The following is a 19035-nucleotide window of genomic DNA, read 5'->3' as shown; positions in this document are numbered from 1 at the left end:
GGCACATATGGGAGTTGATGCTTCCTGCTCCTTCCCCCTTCTCTCTCTCTCTGTCCCCACTCTCGAAAAAGAGTAAATAAAAAATCTAAAATAAATAAAATAAAAAAAGAGTCAAAAGCTATTTGTTTTAAAGGCCAATCTTTTAGCTAGTTGGCTCTTCACCCACTAAAGATGCACAAACCATAACAATGTCCCCTCAGTTAAAACAAATCTTTCCAGGGGTCTCAAACTCGCGGCCCACGGGCCGCATGTGGCCCGCCGAACAATTTTGTGCGGCCTGCAGACTAATCCACGAAGTTCAAAGTATTTTGGATAAAATTAAGTAAGCCTAGGGGCCTACTTGTATTTTTCATTTCTCTAGCATCTTGCTCTGCGGCCCACATGGTGAGTTGAGTTTGAGACCCCTAAATTTTAGACTGAGCATTCATATCAAAGGTCTTCCCCTTTTTTCTCTCCAATGATCCTTTAGCATTCTTTAAGTTTCTAAAGGTAGTTGACAAAATTGTTTTCTTATGTAAAATTAAACATTTTCCTGATAAAGTACATTTTGAGTAGACTCAAACTGTTTTTGAAAAATTGATTTACAGAGTAATAGCTTTATACCTCACTTGCAATATCTGTTTTTCCTTCTACCTTTTCTGGTTGTATCTACCATCAAAGTTTCTGCTGATCCTTCAAGATCCTCCTTAGGTCGTAGAATGTGCTGGTTCCAAGCTCAGGTTTACCCTGTTCTCATATTCACTAGCTGGGTGACTTTCGCAGATTGATTAGCTTCTCTTAGTCTCTGTTTACTTATCTGTAAAGTAGACAGATAATAGCACCATAAAGGGGGTTATAATAAAGATTAAGTGAGAGAGTTCCTCTAAAGTAATAGATATTGAGGGCCCACTAAATACTAGTGATTGTTCTTTTAGGAAATACTTCCTATGGGTAGATTTTCTAGGCCTTTCTCTCTTCTAAAACTGAGCTCATTGAGCCTTCTTGGACTACCATATTGCCCTATGATTTCATTTGATGTTCTGCCCATGTATCTGTTTATCGCACTAAATTTGGAGGTCACTCAAGGCGCCCTTATCTTTTCATCTTTGATACCACAGTATCTATCATATGCTCAATGAATATTTGTTGAGCTGAATTCAAATGAGCTTCTCTCTTTCCCCATCTTTCTAGCATTTTCTAGTGCAGGACAATGAGAATGCTTATTTAAATATAGATTCCTTGGTCTTCACATAATTGAAATTTGAGAAGTTTACTGAGAATCTTCATCTTTAACAAGCTTTTCAGTTATTCTTAAGCTCAATAAGTCATTGACCCCATCTCCTCAGCATGTCCATGTCTGGCAACTTGTATCTGTCTTACACCTGTGTCCCAGACTCTGCTTATAGACTCTGTAGTCTTGCTTTCTATCAGTCATTAATGTTCATTGCCTCTGCCCAATTTCAAGCCTTATCATCTCTTGGCCACAATCTTGCAGTAGCATAATATGGCTGACAGACTCTTAGGGTAGTAGGGTAGTCTGTATGATCCCTTCTCTTTTGTATCTACTTTGTTTGTAGGCAGGGTTTTTGACTTGTTTCTAACTGACAAAATCCAGCAAAGTGGTGGAATGTATGTGATTATATTACATAGAAGATTCTCTCCTCTGCTGGCTCTGAAGAGACAAGTGGCAATGTTGGGAAAGCACATGTGTCAAAGACCACTGAGCAGTTTCAGGAGCTGAGAACAGCTTACAGGCAACAGCCATTTAAGAAACTGAAGCCCTCAATTCTACAATGCCAATAACCTGAGTGAGCTTGGAAGCAGATTCTTCACCAGTTATGCCTCAGATAATACCATATCTCCAGTGGTGCCTTGATGGCAAGCTAGAGGGACCTTAAGTAGAAGATCAATCTGAGGCTGGACTTCTGACTTGCAAGAAACTGAGATAATAAATGTGTGTCAATGTAAATTGTTAAGTGGTGGTAATTTGCTCAATAGCAGCAGTAACAAATACACATTCTAATTGGCAATTTTTTGATTTTTTTTTCTCTTGTTTCCCTTGCTTTTTCTATTCATTCCAGACAATTTTGGGTGCCTAGAGTTTTCTTCCTAACTCATATAGAGATTCTGAATAGCTAACTTCATATCACTTTCTATCTCAAAAACGTTCATTAGCTTTTCCTTCCCTGAAGAAGAAATTCTAGACTATTTAGGGACTGAGCTCTACCATCCTTGCTCTCATTCCAAATAGCCTTTTCAATTTTGTTTTCCACCAAATATCTCGTCCATGTCACAGGGATAATCTGTATGTGACTTGCACTTTCATACTTAAGGCCTTCGCTCATAGTCAATCCTCAGCCTAGAATGTCTTTTCCCTTAGTCTCTCCTTTCAGAGTTCCAATACAACATCCATCTTACATCTTTCTCTGTTCTGCCCATACAGAGCAAGTTGTCTCTATGTGGGGCCTCTGTAGACATCCCCTATATCTCAGGCTAGCACTTGTTTCATTCTGTCCTGTTTTCCAGTTAGTCATTTGTGAGATGGTCCCCCCAAAATTATCAAATCTTTGAGAGCAAGGAGAATGCTGCTTTCATTACTTCTGGGAAACAGCACTTCACAAGTTCTCTGACTTCAGCATAGAGTTCCTGTATGCTCCTTGGCTGACATTTACTCAATGTGCTGCTAGTTCAAGTTTTACAAACATATTTTCTTTTTCTTTTTTTAAATTTAATTTTAATTTTATTTATTCATTTTAGAAAGGAGAGAGAGAGAGAGGAGAGAGATAGAGAAGGGAGGAGGAGCAGGAAGCATCAACTCCCGTATGTGCCTTGACCAGGCAAGCCCAGGGTTTCGAACCGGCGACCTCAGCATTTCCAGGTCGACACTTTATCCACTGCGCCACCACAGGTCAGGCCAAACATATTTTCAAATACCTTAAAAGACCCAAAGTTTTCTAAAAATGAGGAAGGGACTAAAGAGATATCAGGACCAGATCTAAGAAAAGTACTGTTATGAACCTAACCCTAGATGAAGCAGTCAATTCATTATTATTTTCAAAAACACATGTTATTGATAGTCCAAGGAAGAACCAGAGTGCCCATTCTATCATAGTAGTATACATACCACAAAAATAAATTCTCCAGGCCTTTGGCATTCCAAATCAAAAGCACTTTCTAGACCTTTGTGGTAGAGTTTCACTTCTCTCCTGTGTTTGAAGTATTAAGAAAAAAGGGCCTGACTAGGCGGTGGCACAGTAGATAGAGCGTCGGACTGGGATGTGGAAGGACCCAGGTTCGAGACCCCGAGGTCGCCAGCTTGAGTGCAGGTTCATCTGGTTTGAGCAAAAAGCTCAAACCAGCTTGGACCCAACGTCACTGGTTACTCGGTCTGCTATAGCCCCCGGTCAAGGCACATATGAGAAAGCAATGAATGAACAACTAAGGTGTCAAAACAAAACTGATGATTGATGCTTCTCATCTCTCTCTGTTCCTGTTCGTCTGTCCCTATCTGTCCTTCTTTCTGACTCTCTCTCTGTCCCTGTAAAAATAGATAAATAAATAAATAAAAAAAATAAAATAAAAAGAAATAGAGAATAAAATATTTTTTAAAAAAAGAAAAAAAGGAATGTTAGGGAAGTAGATTTGACATCTAGTGTCATAACAGACAAACTCTCAACCTAGGTCTCTATCTGTATCATTAGAGAGTGTAAGGGATTTTTTTACATGTCAACTTGACAAGGCCATGGGATTCTCAGATTCTTGGTTAAACATTATTCTGGGTGTGTCTGTGAGGGAGTTTCTGGTTGAGATTAACATTTGAATTGGCAGACTGAGTAAAGCAGGTTGTCCTTCCCAATGTGGATGAACCTACTCCAATCCTTTGAAGGTCTGAATAGATCAAAAGTCTGATTAAGAAAAAAATTGTTCTTTCTGTCTGTGCTCCAGCTAGGACATTGTTCTTCTACTGCCTTCACATTTGGATTCAGATGGGAGCTATACCATTAGCTCTCCTGGGTCTTCAGCTCCCTGTCTTCTCAGCTTCTATAATTGTGTGAGCCAATTCCTTATAATAAATCTCTTCTCTCGGAGTAGCAAGCTCCCAGTTATTAGTAGTATATTTGTGTCTCTATCTCCTATTGGTTCTGTTTCTCTAGAAAACCCTGTAGTCGGAGAGCATGGTTTAGAGGCTATAGAAACTATTATTTTGATGAATCAATTCAGTTCATCAGCTATTTATTAAGCATCTGTTAGATTCAAAGCAATGAAATGTACTAAGTGCTATGAGGACTATAAAGATAAAGAAGTTTGCAGCCTGTGGCTAAGTCCTTAAACTTGCTCTTAAATTATCATAAGGCAGAGAGTTTTAAGAGCCACAAGAGAGGTGCAATACAAATGCTTTGAGGTTTTAGTGGAAGGGAAGGTCACTTTGGCCAGGTAGTTAATGGATGGCTTTATAAAGCAGGCAACACTAATTCAGGTAAAGTTCTCTGTTTAATGCCACTCAATTTTCCAACTATTGTTCTTATATTATTTATATGGAAACAACCTTGAACTTCTCTGTTTGGTGTTATAAGACATGTTAAAATCATAAAGGTACTATTCTTACTGAAGATCTAATAGTCATTCAACCATATAACAGCATCAAAATAAATAAAGTGGAGGCCTTGGCTGCTGGTTGGCTCAGCAATAGAGCTTTGGTCCGGAGTGTGAAAGTCCTGGGTCTAATTCCCGGCCAGGCACACAGGAGAAGCACCCATCTGCTTCTCCACCCTTCCCCCTCTCCTTTCTCTCTATCTCTTTCTTCCCCTTTAGCAGTCAAGGCTCCACTGGAGCAAAGTTGGCCTGGGTGCTGAGGATGGCTCTATGGTCTTCGCCTCAGGTGCTAGAATGGCTCTGGTTGCAACAGAGCAATTGCCCAGATAAGCAGAGCATCATCTCCTCATAGGCTTGCTGGGTGGATCCTGATCCAGCACATGCAAGAGTCTGTCTCTCTGCCTCCCTGCTTTTCACTTCAGAAAAATACAAAAAGAAAATATAGATATAGATAAATTAATAAGGTGGAAACTATCAAATGAAATGCATCAGTACAAGTAGATTTTAATAACTTTTCCTCAGTTCCTTGACAAATTAAGTAGATGAATGAGTAAATAAAGATGTAGAAGACCTAGAACACATAATTAATAAGATAGACCTAACTGATAAAGCTGCATCAGTCTATAGGGTACCATACTCCAAACACAGAGAAAATACCCTCTTAGCAAGTGGTTCTATTTTAGGCCCTAAAGTAGGATTCTAAAAAATTTTAGAACCACAAATTACATTCACAGATTCTAATACAGTAATATTAACAATTAATTACAAACTAAATAACAAAATTTTTCACCACTTATACACTAAAATCTTCTTCTTAAACCATTCTTAGGTTAAATGTGAACTTAAAACTGGAATTGGAGACTATCTAGAAAATTAAATATATAAAGACATTACCTATCAGAATATAAGGGATATAACAAGCTAGGATGACCAACAAAAAAGTATGGTCTTAAATTTATTAATAAAAAAGGAAAACACAAAAGGATATGTATTAGCTTTCTATGAAAATAGAAAACAAAATTACAAAAGGAACTTCTAAATAAAATAGAAAGAAGAAATTAATAGAGATAAATTCTGGAGTTAATGAAGTCAAAAACAGAAACATGATGGAACTAATAAATTCAAGAACTATATTATAAATAAACATGAAAATAAATACTCAAGTAACTTAATAAAGGTATACAATAAAGAAAATACTATTTGTCAGCATTTCTTTAACTAAATACAAAAGGGATTTTTGCCAAGAGTGATGCTGCAGGCTTGGTTTCTAGGATCTGTTTGTTGAGCTGTCCTTTAGGCCCTGGCCAATTGGCTCAGTGGTAAGCATCCACCCGTGGTGTGGAAATCCTGGGTTGATTCCTGATCAGGACACACAGGAGAGGTGATCATCTGCTTCTCCCCTCCTTTCCCTTTCTTTCTTTCTTTCTTTCTTTCTTTCTTTCTTTCTTTCTTTCTTTCTTTCTTTCTTTCTTTCTTTCTTTCTTTCTTTCTTTCTCTCTCTCTCTCTCTCTCTCTCTCTCTCTCTCTCTCTCTCTCTCTCTCTCCTACTCCCACAGCCATGGCTCGATTGATTCAAGCACATGGACCCCAGGCACTGAGGCTGTGGAGCCTCTGCTTCAGTTGCTAAAAATAGCTAGGTTGCAAGCAGCCCTAGTTGGGCAGACAATCAGACCCAGACAAGGGTTACCAGGTAGATCCCAGTGGGGACGCATGGGGGAGTCTGTCTCTGTAGAAACATTTTTTTTTTTTTAAATCAGGTTTGTAAGGCTGATTGACAATGAGTTCAATAGGAACTAAATCAAACTCTGATTCATATACAAACCAGAAAAATGTATTTTTTTTCATTGATTCCTGCTTTATTCTGCCCATTTTCGTCTGGATTCAGAGCTACCTTGATTGATCAGAATGACCATCTATTCCAGATTGTATATCTGCCATATCTAAAGGAAAGTACTAAATATATTATATATTTGAGGCTTTCTGATAATTAGTCCACAGACAGTAGACCTTCTACCAAAATGTTAATTAAACAAAAACAACCCAAAAGCAACCTACTCTTCCATATTCATGAAGTTTCAGTAATTCTTAGAGGAAGCAAATTCTGCAGAACTACTTCCTTTTTTTTTTTGTAGGAAGTAGTTCTTTATCAGAACAGAATATACAGCAACATATAACAAATCCTCCTCCCAGATCAGGTCGGCTCACTTCTCAGACTGACTGCGCGAGGCAGCCTGCACCCACTGATACTAATCACTCTCTACTGAACACAGGTCAGAACCAGGAAAGAGTGCCAGCTCCAATCTGCAAGGCATCACCTTCTGTGAGCCCTTAATGAGTGTTCATAAAATGAAAGCAGAACAAAGACAGGAACTCAATTTGCATTTGGAGAGTGTAAGAGTGAATAGATAGAAGAGAGTTCACTTATATAAAAAGAAATTATAAAATTCATTCAGGCTTCTGAGCTGAAATCTTTCTTTGCTGCCCTTTCTGACTAGAGAGAATGTCAGGGAGTGTGTATCGAGCCAGCAGGCTTTGGGATGAGGTGTTGCTTGCTCAGGGATGGGGCTGCACTTTTCTGGGTTTGTTTTTATTTGTTTTTGTTTTTTAGCTACTTACACAAGTGCAGTAACATAGCGACTTGGTGTGAGTGGGAGAGGATGGGGAGACTTCCAAATCTGTAATGGCTGTGCGATTGTTGGTATTGATTTTTCCTCCTGAGCGACACAATTTAAGTGACTCTTGACAGGAATTTTCTTCTTAACGACAATCGATTTCTGACTACCTAGACATCTCACAGTCCCAAACAGGAGAGATGGAAGTACTGAGTGTCACCTGCACGGGGGAGCTCAGAGCTTCTCCAGCTCCTTTTAGGCTTTCTCTATACAAGGTCGTTAAACTGCTCCCATGAGCAGCCAGGTGGCAGCAAAGAAGAAGTATGACAAAGGAGACAGGCCTGTCTGTCGTGGACTCTCACTCTGATTGGCTTGGCGATTCTGATATGTCCTGACAGGTCTGTATCAGATTGTCATTGTTATCATCATCATACTTTGGGGTGGGCCTGCACAGTCCCAAAGACATACACATGGGAAGTGAAAATATTTTCAATTATCTGAATAGGCTGCCTGAAGTTCACTGAAACATAAGAATGCCTGTGGATCTTGCTTCATTCTACCCATTTTTTTATCCAAGTTCCGAGCTGCCATGTTTAATAAATAAACATGAGAATGACTGATTCAGATGTTTGGGTGCAATATAAAGTGGAGTTTGTATACAGATTTCTGGGCTCATGACTAACTGGGGAGAAGCGGGCAGTGCTCAAAAGACTGAGTTCCCTGACACTCCTTGATTAGAATAAAAATGCAGGATGGAAACATCAGGAACATTAAAGACCCTTTCTGCTTTACTCCTTTGGATAAGACAGTGAAAGCATTTAATTATAACGTTAACTCTACTTTCAAAGAGGACCCAAGGCAGCCTAAATTAAAATGTACAAAATGAGAGATTTAAATTATAGATGAACAAGAAAAAGCTCAGAAATCTAGGTGAAGGACAGGAAGAATTGTACTAAAATGCAGTAAATACAATGGAACATCTAACTTGGTTCTGATTGAAAGTCAGTAATAGCAGTGACAAGTATAATAATAATGGTTACCACTCTTTTGCACCAAGTGGTTTTCAGACATTATTCTAATATTTACAACAGCTTCACAAACAACAACATTAACCCAGAGGCTCAGTATAGACAAATGATTCAACAGGAGCTGGAGGAAGTAACTAATAGAGCCAAGATTCAAATTTATAGCTAAGTTCAAAGGCCATATTTAGTGGTAAAAATGTCTTTGTAGGACAGTGACTTCTTCCTGGGCCATAGAATAGTTGCTGAGGTATAGGATGCCTGACAGTCCTTCTAGAGGCCCAGTGTTGGAAAGAATTAGTGAGTTTCTTTGGAATGTTGACTGCACATGTATAAGAGGAGGCTTTCTGACGTTCTTAATGTTTCAGTTTCTGGGAAGAGATTCCAGCTCTGAAGACCTTTGGGAAATTGTTTTCTAGGGCCTGTCTTTCCATTGTAGGGGCTGTTAATATGGAGCCATCTAAAAGGTAGCCTATGTTTTACCAGTTCAACAAAGAAAGCACAGTTGTTCTATGCTAAACTGGGAAGAAGGGCTCACAGCTTGATCCTTGCACAATGGTCTGAGCAGAAGAAAGCTGATCCCAGCCCTGGCTACCTGATACCACCATCCAGATGGCATAGCAGACTCAAGCCTTCCATACCAGAAACTAGGATTATGGTTTACTAGGAATCTGGGGCTCTTGGTGGCAACATTTTTTTTTGGACAAAAATATACATAAATGGTAAGTTTGCAGCCGTAAGAGTCTCCGCTTCGTAATAACCATGTTAATGTTCTCATAAAAAGCTATGGGGCAAGAGCAAAGTGACAGAAAGGCTGATTAGCATTTTATGACAGAATTAAACTGCATGACAAATAATTCACTGGTTTTACAGCCCAGCAAATTCTACTTTCAAATGCTAGAGGTACTAGGATGTTTTTGTTCATTTATTTGTTTTTTATATTTAACCATGAAAGTGTCCAGAGCAATTTGTAGAAAAATGGAATACAAATGTAACAGTAGTAAATATGATGATTAGTTCTAATATTTATTAATAATCCATTTACTCCAAGATGTCTGTAAAAATTACTATATTCAGCTACAGAATTTTTCAAGCATACATTGGTTTAGAAGAGCGATTTTCAACCTTTTTCATCTCACAGCACACATAAACTAATTACTAAAATTCTGCAGCACACCAAAAAATATTTTTTTTCTCTGATGTGACAAAAAAAAGAAGGTATAATTTTGATTCATTCATACCAGACAGCTATTGTTGTGTTGGCTGTTGTCATTTTTTTATTTGACAATCTAAGGAAAAAGAAATAAGTGCCCCTGACTAAATAATCAGGTATTGCATATTTTAAAAATTCTTGTGGCACACCAGTTGAAAATTGCTGGTTTAGAAGAAGAAAATGTTCAGACCATTACTTATCAGTGTTTTCATTTATATGATGGGTTTTAGATAATTGAACAATTCTTCCCATTAGTTCTCCCCAACTTTTGGGAAATCTCACCGAGGCTACTATTCTGTGATTGGTAAAGGGGAAACAACTTCCACTTTGTTCAAGGTGCCAGACTCTAGATTAAGATATCCCTCTATACTCGCAGTTTTGTTACAGGTGAAGAATGAGAATGGATAAAAGAGGCAGGGGAGACACCTTGCTTAATTCAGCAAAGAAAATGTGCATTAATAAATTAATAATAAAAATGTGTATTAATAAATGTGTATTAATAAATTTCTCAGATGTTGCTGAAAAATGATTCAACAGCTGTTTTTCTCACCTGTTGATCTAGAAATTACCCCAGGTTTTCTTAATTGCTATTGGTAGATGAGAATATTAGTTCTTATTTACTTCATTAAAATTATATTATTAATATACCTTGATTGCCAACATTAAAAAAAGTAAAAACAAACCTGCTTATAATTTTATCCTCCTGATAGAATATTGGTGATATATTACATCATATGTTTAAATACAAAAGGTGCAAAAATTTACCTCTTTTTGTGCAATTAACAAACATATTTGGTAATTGTCGGGGTCTACCTTATGTCTAGCACCATGTCAGGCTGCTGGGGATGAAAGAAGACAATATTTCTTGGAGCCTGCCCTCTAAGAATTTGAAACCATTTGGAAAGTCAAGATGATTGAATAAAACAGTTAATGAGTAATGCAGGTTATATAATAAGGTGCCATAAGATGTGGATAAAAATTATTCAGTCTCTGTGGTCTTGATTACATCTGTAATTTAGATTGATAACACTTGATACATTCTAACTGCTAACAAACATTGGATTGAGTAAGGGAATATTAGTTTTGGTTGCTACTTTGTGTGACTATGAATATACCACTTAACATTTTTTTCCTGGATAAAATGAAGAAGATGGGCCTAGACACCTTCCAAAGAACCTTGCTGTTCAGGAATTTTATGAGCTCTGACTCTGGCTACTATCATTGGGATGATTTATATTCTTTCCATAATGCCTGGGAGTTGGAGACACTTGGAAAATGCTTCTCCACTGAAGTGACAGTGACTATTAATCTTTCCTGGTAAGTGGAGTCCTAGGGCTCCAGATCCTGGATTGGACCACGATAGGGCTGGAATGGCTCTTGACTACAAAGTGTGGAACCTGGATACATCTGAAAGCACCATTCCAGGGCAACATTGTAATGAAAAGTCTAGGAATCTGATCAAAGTACCAGTTTGTTACCAAACAAAATACCAATGGACAGAGCTAGAAGCTAAGAGAAGGGCAAGGGGGCAGAAATTTGAGATAGCGTAACTGAGCAGAGGGTCAAAAGCAAAATTTGGAGAGATGTACTGTGTTCAGGAACATACCCACAGGGTGAAGAGGACCTTTTAATTGTGTGTGTGTGTGTGTGTGTGTGTGTGTGACAGAGAAAGACAGAGACAGAGAGGGACAGACAAAGAGAAAGGAGAGATAAGTTCTTCATTGTGGCACCTTAGTTGTTCATTGATTGCTTTTTCATATGTGCCTTGACTGGAGGGCTACCGCAGAGTGAGTGACCGCCTTGTTCAAGCCAGTGACCTTGGGCTTCAAGCCAGTGACCATTGGGCTCAAGTTAGTGACCATAGGGTCATGTCTATGATCCCATGCTCAAACTGGTGACTTTGGGGTTTCGAACCTGGGTCCTCTGCATCCCAGCCCGATGCTCTATCCACTGCACCATCACCTGGTCAGGCAAGGACCTTTTAATTTTAAGGACAAATGGCAGAAACTAGCTCATAGATGGGCAATATAGCAACTATCTTCACATGCAACTTTATATGTTTTTTTTCTGCAATGATGGGACACATGAATTTATTCATGATCTCTTGACATTTCTTCCATGGGCATAGGCAGGCATCTGAAATGGTGGTCTTTGGTTGAGGGTGTAGTTTATAGTTTAGGAAGGAAGATTTCTCAACCCCTCTTCAGCTCTCTTACCCAATCCACTATTCATACCAGTACTGGAATAGTGACCTTTTTTTTTTTTTTTTTTAAATAATATACTGTCTCTGATCTTGCCACTCTTCTGCATGGGATTAATACCTATTTTTGTCAAAACTTAAAATTTTTAAGATTGTCTACAATATGGCTTCAAATTACTTTTTCAACTGTATTAGCCACTTCTACCTTTTAAGCACCTTATTTTCTGGCCAACTTACTCCCGTCAGTGTTTCTCAAAGATAGGCATCATCTTTTTCCACTATTGTGCCTTCTTTTATGCTGACCAGAATGCCTTTCCCAGAATGCTTTTTCTCTGTCAGAATTCTCCCTGGGGCCCAATCCAATCTCAGTTTTTCCTTTAAACCTTTCCAGAACCCTTCAATCAGCTTAAATTTTTTTGTCTTTTAAATTTACACAGCCAATTCTCCTCCCCCACTGTTTGTAATGTATTATTTCACCTAATATTTCTCTTATTTCTATAGTTTTATTTCTGTACTGTGAGACTGTGGCCTATTTGGGGAAGAAACTGTGTCCCCAGCATCTTACATAGCGCCTGCTACATGGTTCTTAGATGTCTCTCATGGTCCTGATCCAGGCTGGGAAAGTGGGTAGCCATTCAGAAAATGAACAGATGTTCATGTGAAAGCAGGAAGTGGTTCTAGTCAGGATTTTTTTTTCTTGGCATTATTCATTTTTGCAACATATGTTCCCTCCCCCCCAGCAAAAAAACATGCTTTTGCCTATAACATAAGCGTGTAGAAAAATGGATTATTTTTTTCCCCACATCACTAAACATATTCTGAAAAGCGCAAGCCTATCTTTAACTCTTTTAATCCTTCAACTGGGACAACTCATTTAAATTGGCCAAGCAATTGTGTCAAAATCCATGTGCCTGTCTCAAGCAAATTGCTGGATGCATGAGTTTCAAATGAATAAAAATGCACCTCATTTCTTCTCTTTCCCCTCCATGGAGGACTCCTTCATTTTTTTTTCCCAGCATAAATAAAATTGATTTTCTTAGAATTAACCTTGTAACTCTTATTTTGAAAACTTCCTTCATTCATCTTATTCTTTTATTCTCTTACGGCTCTTCTTTCTGGTCACCAGTTTGGGCTCTCAAGAGTGACAGACAACCTGATGTAATTGTCTGTGCATGCTTTCTCGACTATACTACCTGGGTTCAAATCTCCCTTTTGCAAAAGTGCCAGCCCTGTGACCTTCCAGTACCTTGTTTTTATCACTCTCTGCTGCAGCTCCTCATCTTTAAAGTGGGAATGATGATAATTAGGTTGTGGTAGAAAGACTAAGTGGATTCATGTACAATGCCTGGTGTGTGATAAATATTAGCTATATTAACTCTTCTTTAGTGTTACACTTAGAACTAACCTAGTCCTCTCTAGCTATTTAGTTTAGTGCCACCAGGTTCTTTCTTGGTCAAATTGCAATCCATGCTGATTGCTAGAGTCTCTCTCTTACTCATTCCTGCACAGAAACACTTTTCTATCTTGTATCTGCAAATTGTTTTTTATTTTCTTTTTATTCCCAAATGTACCATTATTCCTTATTTGTACGGAGACTTCATTAGGCTCTGAAGGGTACCTCTCTTCATTGTCTTAGATTGAGAATAGTAATGGCTGATGTCCCATGTTGCACTTTGGGTAGAGGCTGAGGGGCAAATTTCCACTGTAAATGGCCCTGTACTATTGGTTAGAAGCATAATGAAACTTTTTACCTTTCCCCACAGCATTCAGGGGGAACAGCAAGGCCTTGGTGAAGGAGCATTTTGATTTGAAAGAGCAAATTCTAACAGCAGCAAAGAGACTGGGGGAGAGCTGTTAGGCAGCTTTCCAAACACACCACACTGTTGATTCTGAAAGTGAAGGGGCTCTCTTTCTAATCACTCAGTTTATATTTCTGAGCCCTCCTGACAAAGGCGGTGGCGATGAAGGCCGCTATTTCAGATGTGGCTTGCAGGCTGGAGTTAGCCAACTCCCGAGAGCAAAAGTAAATTAGAAAAACATGTGTGTGATTTGTGCTTCTTGGGAAGCTTTTTACTCCTGTCAGGAGGTAAAATTAGTAAATTTAATATATGCTCTTTCCTTTGATTCCAGTCAGGAGTGAAAGCAAATTAAACTGGAAACTCTTAACACATATTGACACAAGACTGAGCTGGGCCTACAATGGCTACGGAATAAATGTTAGTTGACTCTGAGTCTCCCGTTAGTCATTTGAATTGTCCTATTCAGAACAACTTTTATTCTTTTACTTATTAATAGTTTCTAAGCTGCTACAAATGCAGGGTGCGTAGTTTCTAGGCTGCTACAAATGCAGGGTGCAACATTCTAAATACAGTTTAATCAGTTTTTTTAAAGATAAATGATCTTTTTTTTTTTCTGGGACATAGTCCCTTATGTAATCAAAATGAAAGCAATGGCCCTTTTTGTTGGAATAGTTTATTGAAATTTCATATTTTATTCGTATTATTACCAACATTTATTCTTACCTATCACTTCCTAGTTCCTTCCAGCTCATCTCTTTTTCATTCCCAGTGAATATTTGTGCTTTGGAATAATTTTTCCTAAGATGAATATATTAGTTTATATATAGTACTTTACATTATTTTTAATTTCAATCTCTTATATTTAAAGCCTTAGGGTTTTGTTTTTCATTTCTAAGTTTTCACCATGTGCAATATTTTTCTATCCAATATTACCAACATTGCTGTCTAATTTCTTCCTGTGCCCAGATCACTCAAATGTGAACATGATTGTAGTTTACGGAAAAAAACTACTTTGTTGGGTAGTAAGCTGAAAGTATGATTAGATTTCTTCCTCAGTGAAATCAGGGCAGATTTTTCAGATGAAAACTGTGAGAAGGTAGCAGTCCGAGGTTAGTCCGGTGCGCCTTTGTCCATTAAAACCTATTGTGTTATTCATTCTGATTCTTTTGCCAAAGTCATGGCACCTGCATTTCACTTCTGGGATTAGGAAGGGCGAGGAACAAATGAAACTGGTTGGCAAGAAAGGAGGTTGGGATGAATCAAGGTGTACTCACTTTATCATTTCTGTCCAGTTCAAGAACAAAGCAGCGATCATGAGGAATCTATTTAGATCCCACACCAGTGGGATGGGGTAAGTATAATCCACCCCAGATGAACAACACATTTTGGGAAATAATATAATCACCCAACTTGCTTTTCAAAGTGTAAACTATCAGCCAATGCATTAACATCACAAGGGAGCTTATACAAAATACATCTTCCTTAGCCCTCTCCCTAAACCTAATCAGATCTTTTAACAAAATCTTCAGGTTATTCCTAAACCATTAGAGTCTGAGAAACACTAGTCTAACACACTGTTCATATTTTTTTTGTTTATGAAAATAACAATTATATATATTTATGTTGTATGTATTTTTTTTTTTAATTTATGAGTTATTTCACTCAACAGTAAGTAAAAGAACAAAAACTGATACAATGAAATCTATGGACATTTTATAGTTTTGCTTTATAGATTAAAAAATAAAATAATATGTTCAGTTTTAGAGCAATGTGTACTCTTCACTGATCCCATTTCCTTCCGACCTTTCTGAACTTTGCAATTATCATTTCTTTCAAGTTTTTATGCTTCATATCCATGAATCTACAAAATACATAGTTTTTAAGCTTTATATAAATATCATACTGTAATATCCTGCTGCAACTTGCTTTGTTGCTCAACATTGTTTCTGACATTTATCTTTTTGCTTATAGTTGTCATTCATTCATTCATGTTACTGTTCACAGTATTTCATTTACCTGAATTTGGAATTTAAGATGGTGCTTCTGGTGATGTATATTGCCTGGTTGTAGTTTTTCTTTCATTGCAAATTTGGGCTGTCATTAGTATTTCTGAATGTAAATCTAGATATACTTTTGTAGTAGTTTATCTAGAACATTTACTTAAAAATAGTGTTGTAAAGTTGAAGCTATGCTTACTTTTAACTTTACTAGATTTTAACAAATATCTTTCCAAAGTGATTGTACCAATTTATACTTCTACCATCTAAGTAAAGAAAGTTAAATTCTTTCACAACCATTGGTAACTATTATATTATTTAGGTTTTGCCAATCTAGTAGCTGTGAAATGTGACACTGTTACTGTTTTAATTTTTATTTCGGTAATTACTAATAAGGTTGAACATTTACTTATATGTTAATATGTAGTTGGTTTGACTTTTTATGTATTATCTGTTTATAAAAACAACATATTGCAGGATATTTTAAATTGTAACCTGTCAATCTGTCTTTTAACTAGCATGTGAAACATACATTTATTGTGATTAATAACATAATTGATTTAATTTTGCATCTTATTTTTGCTTTCTCTTGACTCTGCTTACTCTTGTAAACTGCCTTATACTGGCTGTTATTTAATATTCACTTTCCCTTTTCTACTATTTGAAGTTCATTCAGTCTATTTTCATTTTTTAAAGGTTACTTGACATTTTAATATGAATATTTAACTTAAGAAAAGTCTCTACTTTTCTCTTGAACAACACAAGAATCTTTTTTTAATTTAGAGAATTAACAACACAAGAATCTTAGAATCTGTGCTTTCTTTTTATAATTTATATGCAATATTTAAGATTTGTTTGATTTTATACTCACCAATTATCATTTTTATTATTGATTTTTACAATGAATTCTTATCTAGATTAACCACATTTTAAAAAATTTTATTTTATCATCATTCTTTCATGTATGTCAGCCCTTTCTTTTGGGTTGAGAATCTTTCTTCCTTAGTTCATTATCAGTTCTTTGAGTAAGTATCTGTTAGTGTAAACTCTCCAACTTGTGTGCCTGCACCTGTCTTTATTTCACTTTAAAATAAGAAATGGTGTTTTAGGTTGCTAAAAATTTCACGGTTGGCATTATTTTATTTTCATACTTCAAAGATATTCCTTCATCTTCATATTTCTATTGTTGTTGTTAGGAAATCTATTGCTATTCTAATTATTGTTTATCTGTAGATGACCTGTGTGTTCTCTCTGGATACTTTCAAGATCTTTTTGGTGTTGTGGAACTTCACAAAGGGTATCTGGGTATGAATTTATTTTTACTTATTCTGCTCATAAATAATTGTACATCCTGATTTATGTCTTTCTTCAATACTTGGAAAACCGCTGCTATTATCTTTTCAGCAAATAAATTGCCCATTTCTCTCTCTCATCGTGGCCAAGATATGGGAACAACCAAAAAGTCCTTCAATAGAAGACTGGATAAAGAAGATGTGGTACATATACACTATGGAATACTACTCAGCCATAAGAAATGATGACATTGGATCATTTACAACAAAATGGTGGGATCTTGATAACATTATACGGAGTGAAATAAGTAAATCAGTAAAACTACATGATTTCATACATTAGTGGGACATAAAAACAAGACTAAGAGACATGGACAAGAATGTGGTGGTTACCAGGGGTGGAGGAGAGGTGGAAGGGAAGGAAGGAGAGGGGAAGGGGAGGGGGAGGGGCCCAAAGAAAACTAGATAGAGGGTGATGGAGGACAATCTGATTTTAGGTGATGGGTATGCAACATAATTGAATGACAAGATATCCTGGACATGTTTTCTTTGAATATATGTACCCTGATTTATTGATGTCACCCCATTAACATTAATAAAAGTTTATTTATTATAAAAAAAATGAAGACTATACTTTCAGGGATCATTTCTATAGTTTGTTACTAGAGAGGTTTCTCTGATCGTGTAGAGTACTCGAAACCACGAGGAGGAGTTGCAGTATTTTCTTCTGAGAGTGAAGCCGGCTCTTGGTGTTCCTTGTGCAACTGCCTTTTGCCATTGATGATCGTTCTTCTCTTCCTTTGGGACAGTAAGAGGGAGAGAACACAGTCTAAGTGGGAAAAAAAAAGGAACTCCTATTAAACAAATGGTGAGACTTATCATTCTCTCATTCATACTCTTCAATACCAACAGATATTTTTATTTGTTCTCTATGCTTAATTCTTGGCTATTCCCTCACAAATACTTTCTTATTCTTTATTCTTTCTTCAGTTTTGTCTAATCAGTTTAGCCTTTTCACTGAATTTGTTTAATTTTTAACTTTTTCAATGAACTTTTGCTTAGACACAAAACATAGGGATAATACTGTAATAAGAACTTGGGAACTCACCATCAAGCTTCAAATTAAAAACTTTATATCTTTTGTTTATTGTCTTTCATTATATCACTAATTTTTTATAAATATTCTGATTTGTTATTTTAAACTTTTATGTTATTAATTTATAATGTTTTACTCATTTTAAAATAATTTTTCATTCCTTCTATAATTAACCATTTAAAATTTATTTTGCAGTTTCCCTAGTAGTCCCATCATTTGAAGAATTTAAGAATCTAGTCCTGTTATATGTTTTATATGTTCACTCTTTTTTTTATAAATAAATTTTTATTTTAATGGGGTGACATCAATAAATCAGGGTACATATATTCAGAGAAAACATATCCAGGTTATCTTGTCATTCAATTCTGTTGCATACCCATCACCCAAAGAGAGATTGTCCTCCATCACCTTCTATCTAGTTTTCTTTGTACCCCTCCCCCTTCCCCTACCCTTCTCCCTCCTTCCCTCCCCCCCCTGTAACCACCACACTCTTGTCCATGTCTCTTAGTCTCGTTTTTATGTCCCACCAATGTATGGAATCCTGCAGTTCTTGTTTTTTTTTCTGATTTACTTATTTCACTCTGTATAATGTTATCAGGATGCCACCATTTTGTTGTAAGTGATCCAATGTCATCATTTCTTATGGCTGAATAGTATATCATGGTGTATATGTGCCACATCTTCTTTATCCAGTCTTCTATTTTTTTACAGTGATTAAAGCCTTTAAGCAAACTCTTGGCCAATACAGCAAGAATCCATAAAAGAGTAGTGTCCTTAACATGCTCACCAAGTCCAAGTTGGCCCCAACACTATGCCAAATCCCTGAAAAATGCAACCCAACCCCAGTTCAGTCTGTTAGGAGCTGTCACAAGGAGCAGGAGTCCTGGAAAAGTCCATATCCAGGCTAAGTTCGCATGGCACTGGAATTGTTGTCACAATTCTATACTTTGCAGCTCATGTCCAAGTACCAATGACCGCTGCTTCTAGCTGGTAATGATTCAGGTAGACTGGAAAAGCCATCTGTAGCATGTGTGGATATGGAGCTTCTGTTCTCCTCTGCCTGGAGAGATGAGACCAGGTTGCTTTTTCCTGGAGCTCTGCGACTGTGGCTTGGTAAAGAGAGCCTTGGGATACACTAAGCTGGGTGGCAAAGGTAGATTCATAATAGAAGTTGGCAAAAGGGGGAAAGAGAGCTCTAAATTAGGAGAAGGTCCCAGCCTGAAATATGAGTG

General features: G+C 37.1%; 1 non-coding gene across 1 annotated transcript; it reads left to right on the top strand.

Moving 5' to 3' along the window:
- Positions 1-17331: 17331 nt before the first annotated feature.
- Positions 17332-17545, top strand: LOC136312315 (small nucleolar RNA U3). Its single transcript, XR_010726929.1, has one exon. It is a non-coding gene; the product is annotated as a small nucleolar RNA U3 (small nucleolar RNA).
- The last annotated feature ends 1490 nt before the right edge of the window (positions 17546-19035 follow it).

The sequence above is a fragment of the Saccopteryx bilineata genome, chromosome 8 (genome assembly GCF_036850765.1).
Source record: "Saccopteryx bilineata isolate mSacBil1 chromosome 8, mSacBil1_pri_phased_curated, whole genome shotgun sequence".
NCBI classification, from domain to species: Eukaryota; Metazoa; Chordata; class Mammalia; order Chiroptera; family Emballonuridae; genus Saccopteryx; species Saccopteryx bilineata.
Note: the sequence above shows the minus strand (reverse complement) of the source record. Positions and strands in the feature narration are given on the sequence as shown.